Genomic DNA, 20206 nt, shown 5'->3' on the forward strand with positions numbered 1-20206 from the left:
TGTAGGACAAATAGACATCACTCTCAGCTTATTTGTTCAAGCTTCATGTACAAAACAAAAACAATGAAGAACAAAGGCCCAAAACCTTGGCCATGTTTTTAGTATTACTTTAGTTTGCTTAGAAAGTTAATACAACTATTTTTGCATTAACATGTATTTTCTGAACAAAAAAAAATATGAGACAGTAATATATTATTGACTGACCGTTATCTTTAGTGATTGACTAGAAAACAAAAAAAAAATTTCAAAGGAGACAGCAAAATCAAGAGGCAAAATCTGTCCAATATCAGAGTCAAGTGAGATTGGTACAGTGAAAGCAGAGGGTTAAGAAGGTTACTCAGGATGACGTTGCTGTGAAGTTTTTCTGTATTTCTCTTCCTCCATTACATTCATAAAGCTTTTATGAACTTATAGAGCAAATAAAAATTCTTCATTGAATATTCCACTGGACATAACAGTAGGGGAAAGTAGGCATTACATATTAGGAGCAGAGAAGGATACTGCAGATCATGGAAGGGAAATGCATCAGGTACAAACATGTAAAAAAGTAAAGTTGCAGAAGGCATTGTGCATCTGTGAGTGTGTGTGTGTGTGTGTGTGTGTGTGTGTGTGTGTGTGTGTGTGTGTGTGTGTGTGTGTGTGGGTGTGTGTGTGTGTGTGTGTGTGTGTGTGTGTGTGTGTGTGTGTGTGTGTGTGTGTGTGTGTGTGTGTGTGTGTGTGTGTGTGTGTGTGTGTGTGTGTGTGTGTGTGTGTGTGTGTGTGTGTGTGTGTGTGTGTGTGTGTGTGTGTGTGTGTGTGTGTGTGTGTGTGTGTGTGTGTGTGTGTGTGTGTGTGTGTGTGTGTGCATGTGCACCTGTAGATTACGTTTGTGTTTTTATCAGTTTTATCACTGAGTATAATGATAACAGTGCACCTGCTGTGATACACAATAGGAATCATAGGGTGTGTTGCATTACATTTGTTCTCCAATAGTCTAATTATTGATTCCTTTTTCTTTCAGATATCAGCCCTGCTAGTGAACTGGTAGGTAGGATTTTTTAATAGCAAATAATTGTCAAAAAAGAATGTACAGAACTGGCATAGTGTGATAAAGGCCTGACTCCACCACAGATGACCCGTGTTTCGTTAGTAGCATAGGTGTAGGTTGGGCCTGGTGGGGGCATGGCAGTTAGTGGTTAACACTAGCTCACCTAAACTTTGGGGAGGGTGGTGTCTTTGCTTGCTGCATTGGGGATACCAGCAAGAGTGCAGGTATGTCACCTGCAGGAAGGAGCCTGGTATGCACACAGTTTGGTCAGGTAACTTGACATGAGTGGTTGCACAGATGTCCATTTTGAGAACAGTGATGGTGTAGCACACATGCCCCTAGGGGGTGGAGACTAAGTATATTTGCAAAAAAATTCCCCACCCTCCCAGAGGATGATGGTACTGCTTTTGACACCACCTATTTCCTTTGTGCTAGAGTAAATGATCAAGGGGGCTGTCAGCTTCAGAAGGTACAAATCGAGACATTAGTTGCTTGACTGGGATGCTTGATGGTCATGGCGGAGGGAGTGCAGAAGCCAAAACATTGCAGAATGGTGCAAATTCCATATAAAATAAAAGGATAACAAATGTTGGTCTAGAAGGTTCAGCACAATATCATCAATTAAAAGTAATTTATTGATGAAATGTTTTAGTACTGAATTCTTAACATAAGACAGCTGATGAAAATGGGAGTTATTTGTGAAATTATGTTTAGATTTACTAACACTGGACGTTGATAAGGTGTAATTGTCTCTGTAATGTTTGCATCATGTCTGGTATCTTTGCAGAATGAAACTATTTGTGGTTTAAAGTTGAATAGTTCTCAGTTTCTTTGAAACACAACTTAAAATATGATATAAAAAAGCTTTTTCAAAGTGTTCCAATTTTCTTCATATCATTCAAAGCCTAAGCAATAAATGTAGGGTTTCTTGCATAAACTATGCTTAACAGCTGCGTGGTTGTATTTATTAAACATTTAACATTTTAATCTGACTATCGATACAGAAGATACATACTGGATATGAGAGAAAGGCAATGAAAATGAAACAATACCAAAATCCTGGGGTACATTTGAAAAGCTTGAGGTATCAGTAAACAAAGACATGATCATTTACAGAATAAATTTCATCATCCAGAATATATCTCATATCTTTGTAGCATGCAATTTACTATGAGGTTATAGTGAAGTTAAAATGGTAAACTATGCATCTGTATTTTGCTTTTCACTTATCATGAGTATGAATTTTTGTACCACAGTCATTAGATCTGATTAACATTTAGCAGCTGTCATAATTATGTGGGAATACATAAGTAAACCACATGTTAACTGCCCTGTAATGGAAACGTGTTCTGTTTGCATGTCCTAATCGGTTTTAGGAAACAAGTTACAAATGACAAGCATAAATGTTAGAGGGAAAAGTCTTGTAGTTGCTGCATTTAAGTTTTCATGTTTTATTAGCAAATGAGCATAGAACCTCAAGACTGACATATTACTGAAATGATTTCTGACAAAAATTCTTGAAAAAGAAGCACAATAGCTATCCAATTTACTATGAAAATAAATGAATTAATTAAAGGTTATATGTAAGAAGTATATTTCAAAAATGCTAATTAGCAGCTTGTTAGACTCCATCAGAATTGTGTTGTATGTCATCATTATTTTATTATTTACAGGGTAAGTGCATAATCTGCTGATAAAATTATACAACCCATTTCATGTTTGAGAACTGACACATAGAGGATAGAAAAAAATTAAACATGAAGCTGCATGGCATGCAGAAGATTCATTTCATTTTGAGTTTAATTTTTATCCTTTTCACCAAAATAAACTGCAACATTTAAAGCAGTGTTGTACATTTTTTAACTTCATATCTGTTTCACTAGTAAGCATAGTTTACAGAACAGCAGTTATGAATTAATAGTCAACTTCCTAATTCCTTTTTTGCTGTGTGAAACAATATTTATGCAAGATGGAACTATGGTGTTAAATTTAGCTGCAAGAATCATAGCAAGTTATGTTAAACCCTCTCTTTACAATTTACCTGGGATGCTGCTAGTCCTTAAAAATATGTTGTCAAACCAAAGTTATGGCATTCCTAGGGATTCAAAAAGAACCCTACTTAGAAAGTAAGAGGTGCAAAACATCAACAAAGTGGAAAGGACATGCAAATCCACAAGATATATATTAAAATATATTTAATATATTTAATAAAAAACAGATACAATTAAGCTCTTTTGTCTCACTCAGAAGACTTCACTAGAATGCACACATGCAATGTTTGCTTCCTTTTTATACTACCGATATTTTACTAGTTATATAATTAAAGATAAAAACAGTGTTAATTAGAATTGAAGATTTTTTTACAAATTTTTAAAGAGACACACAAAGTATTCAGGATGTTCATTTCCCCAAGGATTCAATGTAACTTTTCCAAAATGTACTTGATACACCACAGCTAAAATAATAAGATAACAACTTTAATAAAAATAAAATAAAATATATATGGTGAGCACTTTTGCGGTGCAATATACCACTTCTTCAGACCAGTAAAATTAAATAAGTGTGACACACCTGCTTTTAAAATCACAACCAACCAATCAGCTACAAATAGTCAAATGAGGAAAATCATTCTCAACCAATCAAAGCACTCAAAAAGTGTGCAAATCAAACTATGGAGCTACACCACATAGCCATTCAAAATCATTAGCTTTGTGCACAAAATCACAGTTCATGTTGAGCCATGATGGCCAATCAACCTAAACCAGGAAGTATTGCTTTCATTCATAGTAAGCTAACCAATCAAGTAACTATCTATGAACACAAATCAAAATAAAGATCTAAGCTGTAACAGCCAATCAAATACAACAGGAAGAACTGCTTTCATACATAAACTATAATCATGAAGCTAAACAAACAGTAAACTTAGTGCGAAACAGATCTGTAGTTTGAGTTGTGTACTTTTTGAGTGTTTTGATTGGATGAGTATGATTTTCCTCATTTGGTTATTTGTAGCTGATTGCTTGTTTCTGATTTTAAAAGCAGGTGTGTTACACTTCTGTGTCAGCCATGGTGGTGCTGTAGTTAGAGTTGTCATCTCACAGCAAGATGTTCGCCTGTTCGATTCTTGGCTGGAGTGCCTTCTGTGTGGAGTCTGCATGTCCTCCCTGTGGTTAAGTGAGTTTTAAAGACATGCATCAGGTGTGTGTGTGTGTGTGTGTGTGTGTGTGTGTGTGTGTGTGTGTGTGTGTGTGTGTGTGTGTGTGTGTGTGTGTGTGTGTGCCTTCTGAGAAGGTTGGGAGCCAGGATGGCAATTCAACATCGTAAAAATTCCACTGCCAATCAATCTGCAGACCATTGATCTGCTGTGGTGATCCCTAATGGGATAAACTGCTAGACATTGCTTTGTGTTACACATCTGGAATTTTACTGGCCTGAAGATGCAGTGTGTTATACAGCAAAAGTGCTCACTATATACATTTTATTATTTTTATTAAAGTTGTTATTTTGTTATTTCAGCCGTGGTGTGTCAAGTACATTTTGGAATTCTTAAACATTTTTCTTGCATTTTGGCTTGATCTTTACCTGGATACCAAAAATAGATTTAAAAGTGATATAAATAATAAAAATGATAAAAATGCCTCTCACTTGCTTAAAACATTATGAACTGCTCAGAATTAATTTTACTCGTCATGTTTTACAAAATACAGTCAAGATTAATATATACAAATAAATATAATCAATTAAAATACAGTTGAACTAATGCACACAATAAAACTCTTTGATTAAATCCATAACATAGGGAAAGGCTGTAGATATGGCTGTTAAAATAATTTAAAACTTAGCCATACCTCTCAACTATACCAAATTCTTCAGTATTTACTGGTCTTGACAGCAAAATAATAAGGTGTCATGAATTCCCAAGTGGCACCTTCAAGTCCCAATTTTTTTATTTTTATTTTTATTTGCAATTTTAAGTTTTGTCTGACATCATCAAGCATCACCAGCATATCCTGCAATGTCATCAAGATGCAGGGTGTGAGTGATGACATCAGCTTCATCAGGCAGTGCCTGATTACCTGTCAGACTTGAAGACTGAGGAGGGAGATTTAAAAATATAAAACAAAGTTCAGACAGTTGTTTCCAGCCATGACACAGCCAACTAATAAGTGAGGATGTTGCATGAAAGTGAAGGGTGTATTGTCAGTGTTGAACATACTTAGGATGTTAGTATAACTTCTTTTTTGGCTATATAAATTGATAATTTTTCTTAAATTCAGAAATGTTTAGTCAGTAGATTTTGAAATGGTTTATGTAACTACAAAGCTGTGATTATTTATGTTTGCAATAATTGTGGCACTGTGATCCCCTAATATACAATAAATGTTAGTTTTTTATTTTGTAGATGAATGTTGAGATATAAAATTTGTTCCTTTTCAGTGTATGTTGTTATTTATTAAGTTTGTATTATTGTGACCAATAAGACTGAATAGTGTTTGCTTGTTCCTATCAGAAAGGTTGTCTGCATTCAAATGTGCTGTTTGGATTAGTAAAGCAGTTAACCAATACTCATAGCAACTATTTCTGACATATTAATTTATCTTAATAACTTTTTTCGTTATTATAAAATACAAACACACAGCTAATGAGAGCTTGAGTTAATCCAGGTATGCACAACAGGACAGAATAATGAATCCAACAAAAAATGCTCCAGGAAAACACGGAAGGCTAGAACGTATAAAAAATACTTTATGTTAAAGTATTTTTTATACTTTCTAGCCTTCTGTGTTTTCCAGGAGCATTTTTTTTTGTTGGATTCATTATTATAAAATAATACAGATTAGCCAATTTGTGAACTTCTTCCTAGTTTAAGTTTTTAGTACTTCACTTTGCCCATTTGCTGCTGTTTACACCTTTTGGATATTGAAGGTTGATTTCAGAGCTATAATTTTGAGTGCAGAGAGGGATGTGGCTGCCTCTTTGTTAACTGTAAGTAATTTGGAGAAAAATAAAGAAACTTCCCCATTTTGCATGGAAATCATTGGTCACACATTTGTTTTCAATGGTGTTGAATACTAACATTAAACTTACAGACCATTTCAGAATTACAGAAAAACATTTGTAAAACTGCTATGGGCATGCTAGTTGAAGTGGTTACCAAATTTTACTATATGTAATTCCATGTACTGTGAGGCATTTGACTGGTTACATTTGACTGTTCTTTATTTAAGGGTAAGTTGAAGTGAAAGGAGTAATGTTTAGAAATTCTAATAAATACCAATAAGTACACTTTTTACGCTATACATTTGAGTTCATTGGATGTGTGATGAGTAGTTTGAAAAGAGGATAAATCCTTCGCTCTAGACCCAGATGTTTGTTGTCCTTTAGGGCTTCCCAGCCGTTATGAGAAGAGGATGCCTACCAGACATGGCAACATTTGGGGAGTGCATTACTTCCATATTCTACATGCATTTTATACTTGCCACTGTGGAGTTAAATATGATACTTTCTGATAGCCAAATAGTAGAGTAAAATGCATGCTTAAATTGTGTGCAGGAGGTCAAAATATCAATACTGATTTAATTTGCTATAACTGTACAACAACAAATTAAAACATGTTGCAGTTGTTATAAATGTTTCATACATACTTCCAATGCTCAAAGTACTTTAGAGCCAGTGCTTGGCATTTAGAAGGTAAGGTATGAAGAGGAGCATCAGGTAACATTAGCATCAGCTGCTGACATACTGGGTATTTTTAAATACATCTTTCTTATTTCTAGTACCAGTTGTATATATTTTGCACACACCGCTCAATTTCTCAGAGCAAGAAATCTGGACAAAGCCAAAAATAATGGTGAGACAAAGGCCCAAAAATAGCGAAAGGTTTTAAATGTTGCTGTTGTAAACTCAGATAGTTGTAGAATAACAGGTTTTACATTACTATGTATTTTCTGATGGATATGAAGTCTGAAATTCAAATGTCTGCCGTTATTATTTTTTAGTGACTTCAATCTTTATGTTGGTATCCCACAATTCCATTGGAGTGGGTGGGTTTTCATGATTATGTATGCAAATTTTATGTTAATCCACATCCTGATTTTTCACAAGTTGTACCTACTTTTCATGGATCTTTGTCCAGACTTTTGCTGTTTGCAGGTTGAGAGGTCTGCTCTTAACTTAAGTGCTGAATACAAAGGAATACTGTCATTTAAACCAGGGGGTGAGCATGAGCTTGTATTTAACTTAAGTTGCCTTATAACTTCTTTATATTCTAAACAATTCCCCAATGCCCCCTCCCCAGGTCTCTCTTGACAATTTCTGTAATATGAAATCAAAAATCTATTGTTCTTGCTACAACTTTCTGTGTGTCTGGCCAGGGCATTGTCAGCATTCCATTTACTAATATCATAATCATGCTCATATATCCATTTTCTCAACCCTCTTTCCATTTTGCTTATGTAGAACCCATTGCCTCCAGAGCATTTAGCCATATAAATAATGCCTGTTGTATTAGGGTTGTGAGGATGATCTCAAAATGCAATAACTTGGAAGATGAAATGAATACACTTAAGATGTTTATGGAGAGGGGATATCCCAAACCCTTGCTACAGGAGAGTATTGGTGAGGTAACAAATTCTTGCAGAATGAAATTCAAACCCTATTAGGAGAAGAAGATGACAAGGTTAAGAAGGAAATTAAACAAATTTCTGAGTGCAATACATGCTTTGATAGGGCTTGTGTGGTGGCATACAATGATCTTTTGGGGGTGGTCATGAAAAATGATATAAAAATAATTGCAAATTTTTAAGGAGTAGTAACGGACTAAGTAAAGTGGTGGGTAATGAACCAGTATTTATTAACAAGACTTTATTCAACTTTAAGAAACCACTGGTGGGAACTCGGTGTATGAAGGATGGAAAGCCCAAACTCGGTACCAAAATGTGTGGAGAGTGTAAACTATGCCAATGGATATTTGAATGAAGAAGTATTATTTTGAATAAAATCACAGACTTTTAGGCACAACAGGCAATATTGCATATATATATATATATATATATATATATATATACATACACATGTAAACCTCTGACAAGGAGGGTATTTACAGATTCTCCATATTTAAATGAGTTTGGTGATTGCTGGAATATATTCTTCTTTTATCTAAAACAAAAAATAAATTAGAAAATCAATGTTGTTATTCCTTGTTATTCATTTTTTCTTGCTGCGAAAATGTTGAAAGTGTTTATTTTTGTAACAATGGATGTTTATAAATTGTCTTAGATACTCATTTCAAAAGTTTTTATTGTTTCATAGCACTTGCAGATGTTGACCCTTTAAGGATGGTGTATGACGATATAATTATGTTGATTGTTGTGTGCTGAATGTGAGTTTTGTTAGGATATGAGTGTTGTTATTGTTTTTGCTAAATAAATATATGAATATTGTCAGAGAGACATTTTAAGTGGCTGACTCAGTCTAGACAGGATATGAATTATTTAGAAAATAAATATTCATTTTGCTATATGGATCATTTTATGATGAATACATTTTTCCACAAAGAAAAATATTTACAGTGTTTCATCTGTATTTATTTATTGAGAGCTCTCCTAATATCAAAGACAAGATTCTAGGTCAGAGGCTTGCCATGTGTAGGCCTAGTATTAATATATCATTCCTTCTGGACTGAACCTTAGGAAATATGCACTTTGCACTGTTTCTTTAAACAACAAATATCTATTCTGTATTCTTGTAGATCAACAGCTCAGGGAGTGACTTGAGTACTGCTAATAAATAGGTACAACCCAGTAAATCACCACTGTGAGCACAGAACAAAGTATTACCAGAAATCCCACTCATTTTGACAGGCAATAACACATTTTTATGTGAAGGGTTCATTGCTAACAAAACAATTTTGAGAAAGTAAGCATACTTGACAATCAGGTGCTCAGTTGGGAAAAACAGGAAGAATCTGCCCATTGACTAAAACCTCTGTATCGGGTTCATCAGAAGAAGCTTATGTCCCAGTGATTTTCACTTACCTTATTTTAACTTATATCTACATGAAAATACTAGATAACTGTGCTGTGTTAAAATCAGTCACAACTGTGAATGTGCAGCACATTTTCATATTATTACCATTACAGGTCTAGAAATCTCCTAACATGGCTGCTTCTTATTTCTTTGGTCAAACCAATGAGCCCAGCAATGCATGCAATATATATGGAATGATAACATGTACACACTTTTGGGGGGGGGGTTAATATTACCATAAAAAGATCCTGTGCCAAAGTGAAGTACATTCTCTGTAGAATGCTGTCATCTCTAAAAAAGTTTTGAAGGATTAAACTGTATTTCTGAAAATCAATGCTATGGAAATCTTAGTAAACTGAAATTGTTAGCCAGAGGATAAATTGAGTCAAACATATCTAGCTTCAGCATCATGCCTGTTCTGGTCTAATTGCAGGTTATGGGAGGTGAGTGATTTCTGATCTGCTGATACTTCTGTGTATTCTATTGCATTTACCCACTTGTACCGACATAGTTTAATACACAGCTATACAGCACATATACAGAGTGCACATACTTATGTACATGAGTGTGTGTACATACACACACACATATACAGAGACACACATACACACACACTTAAGCAATTCTTCTTCCATCACTTTCCCTATATACTGTGTTTGCATGTGTTTTGAGTGCATTTTTGTTTCCTTATGTATCATTTGCTAAAGATATCAGAAATAAAATATGTATTGTTTTATTAACAGCCTTTATACTTAAGAAGTCAGCTAGTGGGATAGGGCACAGAGGGGGAGGGGAGGAATTTACAGCTAGGGATGGTAGACACCAATAGCTCTAATCCTGAGATGTATATATTTGTAATATACATTGGAAACTGAGACAGGACAGTGGGTAGGGTACACAATAAAATCCCTTCACACCTGTCAGAATGGTGTATGCTGGGATACCTTAATCTGCTCTTCATACACTTCCAACTATTTTCCTGGATGGATCCCTAGTTCAAAGGGATAAGTCCAACAGGTGCTGGGGAAGGTGGAGTTGATGATCAATATAGGGTTCTGGGATGTGGCTGATGGTAGGCAGCTGCAGTAGGAACTTATTAAAAATAGTTTTAGAAAAAAAGGTGTGCTAGATTCTATCCTTTTGCAGAGCAGAAGCATTCTAATCCCCAAATCATTATGGAATAAAACCTGTTTTTTTTAATTGTAGTAGACTTGGTGCTCTCATAATTAATAACTTTTAGGAAGTGCAACAGATGTTTAAACGTTTTAAATTGTTTCTCCCAACTGCAGTTTGTTTGAGACAAGTAAATCAGTGTTATAAATATTACTATTTCTTAATTTATTTATTAACATTTTGTTACTGGGGATGTTTGACTGGGTAGGAAAACATTTTCAGCAGAGACCCAGGGATAAAAGCTTCAAAGTATTCCAAAACATTTTAAGGACAATCATTTTAGTAAATAAAAATACAAGGTGGTATGAGCAGACTGGATTCCCAAACAAATAGTATATGCAAGAAAATATAGGAAACACCAGACCACAGCACATAGTATCATATAAAACTCCAAACAATAATTTTAGTCTTTAAAAATAATACAAAAAACAAAAAACAAATACAGTTTAAATAATTATACCAAATTAGCCATAATATGAAAACATTGGTTAGGAATAGATTAAAGTTATATGACAATGGTTTAATCGTTAGAGAAATTTTAGCCAATTTAAAGAGAAGCTTAAGGTAAGTTAGCAAATTTTCCAGTGTAACAAAATCTAATCAGGTCAAACTCAGGGTCTTGCTGTGTAATGCTAGGAGTTTAAACACGAAACTGCACTCCCCGAAAGCACTCCTCACTTTAGATAATATTGATGTCTGTGCAAATACCAAGATATGGTTTGAGGCCACTGAGAGCACCCCGGCCATGCAGGGCTACAATGTGTTCCATATGTTCAGACCTCAAAATAAGCATGAAGAAACCAAAGGTGAAGATGTATCCATCTTCATTAAAACCAAATACACTTTGAGACTGGTCAAACAGTATGACTCTCGCCATGTCCAATTAACTAGTTGGAAAGTACCATACTGCATCATTGCTGGCTATAGATCCCCACCATGAACCAGAATAAGCACGCTGCTTACCTTGATTTACTGGAATCCCTCACCATACAGCCCAACACTTTAGTCACAGAAGATTTCAACTATCCTTCCCTAGACTGGGGGACATACACAAGCAAAAATATGCTCACCCAGAGGTTCCTGGACTTTGTTAACACAAATACCTTGGAACAGATAGTCTGCAACCCCACTAGGGGCTCTAAGTTCTTGACATAGTACTCAACAACATCAATGGCCACTGTACATCCACGTGTCATGCCCTCGCTGGTTAGGTCACACCACATATCAGTCCTGTAACTACTGGAGCCGATACCCTCACAGGACCAAAAATTATAAAAAGCTTTGCCAAAGCTAACTACAGCCTACTAAGTGATGGCATAAAAGCTTCATACCACTTGCAATCATATACATCAATGATCACTCTGCAGAAGTGTACGCAAATGCCCTGTACAAACACTTAAGTGACTGCATAAACTCTACTGTACGTGACTGGATCAAAACTAGGTCTTCCCATTAAAGCAGCACACCATGGTGGACTTCAAGTATAAGCAGATTATATAACAAGAGGAAGAAACTGTTATCCAAAAGCAAGAGGGATATCACCGTGCAGAGGAAGAGTTTCCTCCTAAGCCTAAACAAGAAAATCTGAAATCTTGTAAAGCAAATTACAAAACTAAAATCACATCCCTAGCCATGGATAATCATAAGCCATTCTTTAACTATGCCCGAAGTCTAAAAGGGAATGCCCAGCTATGTGCTGAACTGATTGTAGATGGGATCACTCATACTATACTGGAAGATATCGCCAACCTGCTAGCCGACAGATTCAGTGCAAACTTCTCCCCCCATCCCCACCTACCATATCCCAAAGCATATCTGACACCAGCCATCTGCCTAGTATCTCTAGAGAACAAGTTATCTCTGCACTCACCAAGGCCAAAAACACGTCCTCAATGGGGCCAGATAATATACCAGGTTGTTTGCTAAACAATCTAAAACAAGACCTAGAGGATTCACTTGGCGTTCTCTTTAATTATAGCTTGAGAACTGGCTATGTTCCAGCAGAATGGAGAACAGCAACAGTAGGGCCTTGCACAAAGGGGGACAATCAACTTACCCTGGGAACTACAGACTCATCAGTCTAACCAGCCTCATCTGCAAGGTCATGGAAAGAATTATCATTGACTTTATCAACAAGGATATAGGTGACCTCCAGATACTGGACCCAACTTAGTTTGGCTTCATTAAGGGTAGACCATACTTATTATTCCTGATAGACTTCTTTGAGAAAGTCACCAAAGCCATGGACAAAGGTGAGACAGTCCACACTGTCTATCTCAATCTTGCCAAGGATTTCAACACAATTTCCCACTATGGCATCATTGAGAAACTATCCCAGATAGGGATTAGCCCTTACATTAATATATGGTTAGCCAATTGGCTCACTGACAGAACACGCTCTGTAAAGATTAGTGACTCCACCTCTAGCAGTAAACCCATCACCAATTGAGTACCACAGATGTCTGTGCTGGGCCCCCTTACTGTTTGGCATATATTTCTCAGAAGTTCAGGCCAAAGTAGATGGCCTTTGCCACACCAAGTTCACTGCTGATTGCAAACTGGGAGCATCGTTGAGTCCCGCAATGATGTCCACATATTACAAGAAGGGCTAACACAAACGAATGACTGGTGCCAAAACCATGGTCTAAAACTAAATGCAAAAAATGCATTATTATTCCCTTTGGAAAAGTGGAATTCCCTACAAATTACAATATTGACAGCACCCGCCCCCCTGAGTTCCAACCTAGTGGTGTGAGACTTGGGATCACAGGTTGATAGCAAGCTGAACTTTGATCACCAAGTTTCCACAGTGGTAAATAAAGGCTTCTATGTAGTGCACCTCATAAGCAAGGGCATGACATCCAGGTCAAGGGATGTTATAACTCCACTGTACTTGTCCCTCATCAGACCGCTAATAGAGTATAATGCACCCTTTTGCATGTATCTCGCCAGATACCTGCAGTAGCTGGAGAGACCTCCGAAGTATCTCACTAAGAAAATACAGGGACTCCAATCTATGACTTACATGGACAGGCTGAAGCCCTGTCACTTTACTCTGTATCTTATAGGTGGCTGAGAGTTGACTTGTGCCTGGCCTATAGGGCAATCTCCAACACTGCCCTAATGGAAATGCTACACATCCATAAGTCAAATGACGCAACAGTCACTCACTCTAGGGATCTCAACCTAACTTGTGACATTAACATAACATGCCGGAGAGACTGCTACTTCTCTGGAACAGACTTTCTATTCATGTAAAACAGAGATCCTCACTGAACCTATTCAAATGCCACCTAGATAATCAAATCAGAGACTGCAAATCCACCCATTGGGTGGTACCCATATCCCTCATCACAGCCCCCCTCTGTTCATACATTCTTTCTGCGAACTACCCAAAAAGAACATATGGGGATACTTGGGATTAACATGGCTAGGCTTGTAAAATCTCTAGGGCCAATAGCCTAGTAATCTCCTATGAACCTATGAACCTATGTTAGTATAATACAAACAGGAATTGCAATATGAAGTGAGAGAAAAACAGGATTATGATATATTTAGAGAACAAGCCAAGAGAGAGAAAGTGACAGAAGTAAGGAAGTGAGTGAAGAATGAACACTAGGGAGATGTAAAGTATGAACAGGTATTCATGGATATAGTTTATTCTGGTGTTGAGCAAGAACAGAGCCAACTTTTGGCTAAGAAGTCTTTCAGAATGGTTTTGAAGGACGGAAGGGAGGGTATTGACCTGATGGATAGAGATAAGGAGATCCAGGCCTTAGCAACATGGTATGAGTACAGACAATGCCCAGCAGACTGGACAGGTTTGGGAACAGACAGCAGTTTTTGGTCATTGGATTGTAATGACCGACCAGGAACATAGTTGTGTAGAATTTTATTTAATGCTCGACAAGCAGATAAATTCTGGATTCTAAATAATTTTTAGGTGACAAGAAGCTGTATTTATCTTAGTTGATGGGGTAGTTCTAACCAGTTTTGGCTTTTTAGTGCTATACAGTGGTGCATTCTGAAAGTAGTATTGGCTACAATTTAGCAACTTTGTTATGGCATTGTTCAAGTTTTGATTTTTGAGATGTTTGAAAGTTAGTAAGGATTGGAGCATCATAAAGAAATTTGGAGAGGAGATAAGTAGTGGCAAGTGTACCTTTAGTTGTGTCAGTGAGAATGTTTTTGGCTCTATAAGGCATCTTTAGCTTCTGGTGAGTTTTGCTTATGCAGTTTTGTATATGCAGCTCAAATGTAAGATTATCATCCACTATCATCTGTAATAATTTGCTATGAGAAGTGACTTCACTGATTATATTATACACCTGTGGCTGGTATACAACATAGACACCAGCCAGTAATTTTATATAACACTGACTACTCCTGCTAAACTGCAGTTTTTCACTAATTGGTTTGCTCACTTTCTAGTACATGACAATTTAATTTAAACAATGCAATATCAAACAGAAAACAGCAGGAATCTCTCACATCTCTCTCACTGTCTCTTTCTGTCTCTCTCTTTCTCTCACAGCCACACATATGCAAACACACACATGAGCTCACATAAACACAAACACACACACACACACACACACACACACACACACACACAATAATCAGAAATATCACAAATTTCCCTTAGGTGTTAGTCATGCTTTTTGCTCAAACTTTTATTAAGCAAGACTGGAATTCATTAAAAAATGTTGGCTTTTACACTGTGCAGTAAAAGCCAATATTTTGCAACATACATCTGTAATAATGTTTTCCAATATTTATTACACTAAAATAGGTTCCAATCATTTTTCTCTTGTTGGTACTATCTGGCCTTGGGGATTATATCAGCGCCAGCTGTTTCTTTGAATTGACACTTGAATTTCTTAACTAAATGTCCTTCATCAGTTAACTGCAGTCTCTTTCCTGCCTTTGGCCTTAACCATCTTAATGGTAATGTCATTTAACAGTAATGTTTTGTAAATGTTCATAGACTGTAACATTTTGTTTTTCATTATTTTTTAATTTCTGGATGTGTACTATCATGTATAAAACAGTCACTGTTACACATGTAAACAGTTTTCTTCTAAATGTATTCAATAAATATGAAAAAAATCCTGAAGTTTTGCAATTTTTTTAAGCAATGTATGAAAAAGGGTGTGATATACACAAGCATATGATGTGAGTTGCTGCCACTAATTGATATGTCACTGACAGTGACTATGAGTTAAAATCTTGCAGCACTGCCATCGATATTTTTCCAAACCTTTAATGTTAAATCAAATAATTTCATCATGCATGAAACAACAAATGTGCATTTGCAACAGTGTACTGCCAAAACTCGCAACAGTATAACGAACTTACATAACTAGCATATAGCATTGATTCAACCACATTGACAAATTATCAAACATTTAGTCAGTTTGTAGTAATACTAAATTCATGTATACTCATGATCAGGTTCCCATTTCCCATCAGCATTGCATATCTCACAGTGGGTGTGAGTACAGATAGAGGAATAATCTTCAATAATGTTTCCAACATTTAAAGTGACATTTGTTGTCTGGCTATACACTAACACTGTGAAACAGCTAAATAAAATATACGCCCTGGTTTCATGGGATATTCCTCCAGTATTTAAAAATAGCAAACATAACTAAAATCATCAAAAAAATCTAATCAGATGCCCCTAAATTAATTTTACATGGGCCTTGCACTGCTATTGTATTAGCCAATAATGAATATTCTCATTAGGTGACAGCAAGATTCTAGTCACCTATTTAATTTTCTCAATGATCCAACAACATAATGGGTGGACTTTATTACAATACTACAACATATGACTAAAATTAGCTTTGGGGTTAACACATCTCCAACAATTACTATTACTTCTTACACTATTCCGTGTCCAGGTCATGGGTACAAAATGGCAGTGATGTATAGGCTTAATATAAGTAAGGTGTAGTATAGATGGAAATTTACGTCATGCATACCAAATCATTACTGATACCATTCCCCCATCCGAAATTTAGCAATGCAACTTTTGCTGCCAAGATTGCCAAACTGCTCACCTTGGGGATTTACTTTCCAATCAAAGGGTCTCATAAATCTGTCTTACCTTAGAAAATACATTTTGTGTTAACGCCATACAGTACTGACCTGGTTCTGATGATCCATTGCTCCTAATCATTACTTACCATCACAAAATGTCTTACCACCAGGTCATGTAATTACAGGTTAAATCCTCCTTCTGAAACTATCTTCTCTATATAGCCTGTAATGAGTCAATGGGAAATGACATGCCATCCAATATATCTATATGTTGCATAATGCCTCTGTTTATCCAGAGTGGCCATAGAAATGTTATGTTTGCAACCTTACAATTATCATTCTTCCACAATCTTGAATCCAAATGTACCTTAAGAGGAAATTTATTCTTATACTTTGCAAAACTACATGTAATTGGAAACCATTTTGATCCCTCTGGGATCCCAAACTTTGTTAGATTTAATTGCTGTCTGATTCCTCAAACATTTCCCAAGTAAATCAAACTCAACATCTCTCGGTAGAGATTTTTGAACATATCTATCTATAATCTGTCAGTTATTGCTAAACCATACAGGTTTTCTTCTGGGAAGTTAAATCCTCCTTCTTTTATCTTACTAAACATCTTTTGCCTAAAAATTCTCAGTTTACTACCTTGTCACAAATAGTCATTTTTTGTATTATCTGTATATAACTAGATTTGACAAAATGGAGTAAATGTTTTCATACTTCTCAAATGCCCAGATTTTTGCAGAATGTCCAGATTTTTGCCGCATATGTTGGTCTATTCCTCATAAAATATGTGGTTTTCTGGCAAACTACTGGGATGATCTGAGGATTTAAGTCACTAAATAAGGACATACCTCTGAGTTTCAGACGTTATATCCTTCAGCAAATGTATGTTAGCAGAAATCTTGTAACTCTAACAACTTTTTAAGTTTATAAGAGCAATATTTGAAATCTGTCCCTATTTTTCAGCCTTTCTCCCCCCATTTTGTGAGGCTTTGTCCAGATGTCTTGAACTAAGAGGTTGAGAGATATGGATGTCTTGCATAAATTGGAATTTTGGGCATTAATGTCATCTTTACAACCTAAATCCTTTTTTTTACAAGAAACATCTTTATTAAATTATCACTTATGACATGGGCAATCTTACATTTATATACATGAAAACAAACCATATTGACATTTTCGATTGTGAAAATTATGCATCACATAATCTGTGCAGTCATTGTCAAATATTACATAGCTCATCCAATTCCTGTCTTCCATTAAACCTCATTCCTCCTTCAAAACATTCTGTATGTATTGTTCCCACAATTTCCATTTTTTCTATGTAATTTGCTCCTAACCTTTTTTTCTAAAAATCCTACTTCCAGATCTTTTATCTGTGTTACTATATTCACTAGTACAGCTGGATTAGATGTTGTTTTTCATTTTCCAATAATTGCTTTTTTGGCAGCAAGCAGAACTAAACTCAGCAATGCCTTACTAGTCAATTCCAATTCTGTATAACAGCTCAAAAAAATAATTTCCTTAGTTAAATCAGTTTGTTCACCCAGTATTTCTGATAGAATAATCTGCAGGGAATTTGTAAAGTCAGCCAGCTTGTTAAAGTTCTTAATTACATCTTTCTTCCCCATCATACTTCCAACATTTGCAATCTCCCCTAGGAAAAATTTGTTGAAGCCTGCTTGGACTATAAAATACCTATGCAGACACTTCAAAGCAAATAGTCTGGGAGTCATACATATATCCCCCTTTTTTCTTTGTTAATTGCTTATCCACTCTCTCTTACTAATCCTTTCTAATCTCCTCTAATGTATTCCTATAGTTATCATGCAATATTTTATATGCCCTAGTAATTATCCCTTTTTAACAGTAGCTTCTGTTCTAGATTATACTAAAGACTGTACCAGTGCTGGTCTTTCACTTAGGATCTCCCACATTTGTTCTCTTTGCCTATACTCTGATATCAATCCTTGACAGGGAAGGCAATTTCTACCCTGCAGTCCAAATGACTTCTTGTCCTCTTCCATTTCTACTACCTTTCCCTTTCTAATTATTTGATCCCAATACCTTCATTCCTTTGACAATTTTCTGCAGTAAATTCCAGCCCTCTCTTGCCTATTCTGTGTAACCTTAATCGCAATCATCCCTACCAGCATAATCTCCTTTCGAAATCTCTGTGTTGGCTTATTCCTTAGAATACTTTTTGCCACTTTATGAATATAATCTTCTATATAGTTATTGTTGTTCTCCTCAAGGATCTGCATCCAAAATCCTAGTCTCTCCTAGTTTCTTGATAATCTCCCGTTTCATCATCATCCCTTTCCACTTTGAGTTATAGCCTTCTGTTTGTAATATGTTTAGAAGCCTTAACTGTGTAACTCTGAAATACCCCATCAAATTAATAATTCCAAACTGCCTTGTTCTATTGGAAGAATCAGCTTATCCCTCTTGAATTTTGCCCTCTTCCTTCCAAGATAAAGCCACTCAAATTCTTATTAATTGCTATCCACAACTTCTCCTCTGGCTGATAAAAATTTGCCTGATCTATATATAATATTAACTAGGGACTAGAAATATTTTACTGCTTGTATCTTACTATCCATATCCATGAAACAGAGCTTCTTAAATCTTTGATAAAAAATGGGAGATATTGATGTCTCCACCCCATTAATTATTGAGTCATACAGGCAGTTAAACATTTAGTCTTCTTATACACTTTGTGCTCCAGTAACTGTGTTCATTGCATACCCAGATATGTATATGTGCATGAAATTAGCAGTGGACATGCAAACCACCAGCGCCGATCAGTCCTGGCCCATTGCAAGAGCAGAAAAATGGTTGACTTAGACAGATTAATACAGAGACCAGACCAGTTAGCGAACAATTGAAATTCACCCAGAATCTAACCTAGGGCTTTTCTAGGGTTAAACAACCATATAACATAGTCATGAATGAACCAGAAGGACATAATGTGGTGTTCTTTAAAAGTTTCTATCCTGTATTCATATTTCCTAAGACCTACAGCTATATCATACCCATTAACCACTAAAATAAATAGGTTCATGGGAGGAGGGGTAGCTTGATTTTTCAAGTTAAATAACACGATTGGCCTATAACAGTAGGAATTAGAACGCAGGACTTAAAAAGGTTCTTACATGGTTACAGAAAAAGTAACACCTTCCAACAGTTATTTAATGAATAATCACATCCGCTCTCCTGTCATATACAGCTGACAGTAGATCGACTAAGATTGCCTGGTATACTTTATAAATATCTGGTCAGATACCATCAAGGCCTGGAGCTTTACCAGGAGACACCTGCTGAATAGCTTTCTCTATTTCTCACTTTTTATTGGTGAAATGAGAGTAGAATAACATTTGTGGGGGGTGGGGGTTGCTTCAAATTGATCATCTTAATCTAATTTCATAAATCATATGGGTAGGGAACAACTCTTGCTTGAACACAGTGTTAATTCCCACAAGATTAGTAATAACCTGATGCTTCCCATACTCTGTCCTGGGAATAAATAGTTCTTGAGCCCTTTCCTGGAATTTTTTGCTAATGATTTTTTTAAGACTTAATCCCCCTAGCACAATAAAATAATGTATATTGCTCCCATTCATCATGCATATTTTGTATCACACCCATTGCTTCATCAATAATAACAAATTTGAATGAATTACCCTACCTTTGCAATTCCATCCATCCATCCAGCCATCCATCCTCAACCCCCCTTTCCCATTTTTTTCACATGAGGGCAGTTTGCAATTAGTGAATTGAGGCTCAATCTGCTGCTTTAATTGGTGGGCTCTAGCTAACTGTATACAGCACTTCAAAATAAATTTAAAAGAGGTCAAAAGTTTACTCTCATTAAGATTGTCCATTAAAGATAGTTTCCAGTACCTTCTTAGCCTATTTCTATAACCA

Source organism: Protopterus annectens, chromosome 2.part0 (genome assembly GCF_019279795.1).
Source record: "Protopterus annectens isolate FY-2018-M chromosome 2.part0, PAN1.0, whole genome shotgun sequence".
NCBI classification, from domain to species: domain Eukaryota; kingdom Metazoa; phylum Chordata; order Ceratodontiformes; family Protopteridae; genus Protopterus; species Protopterus annectens.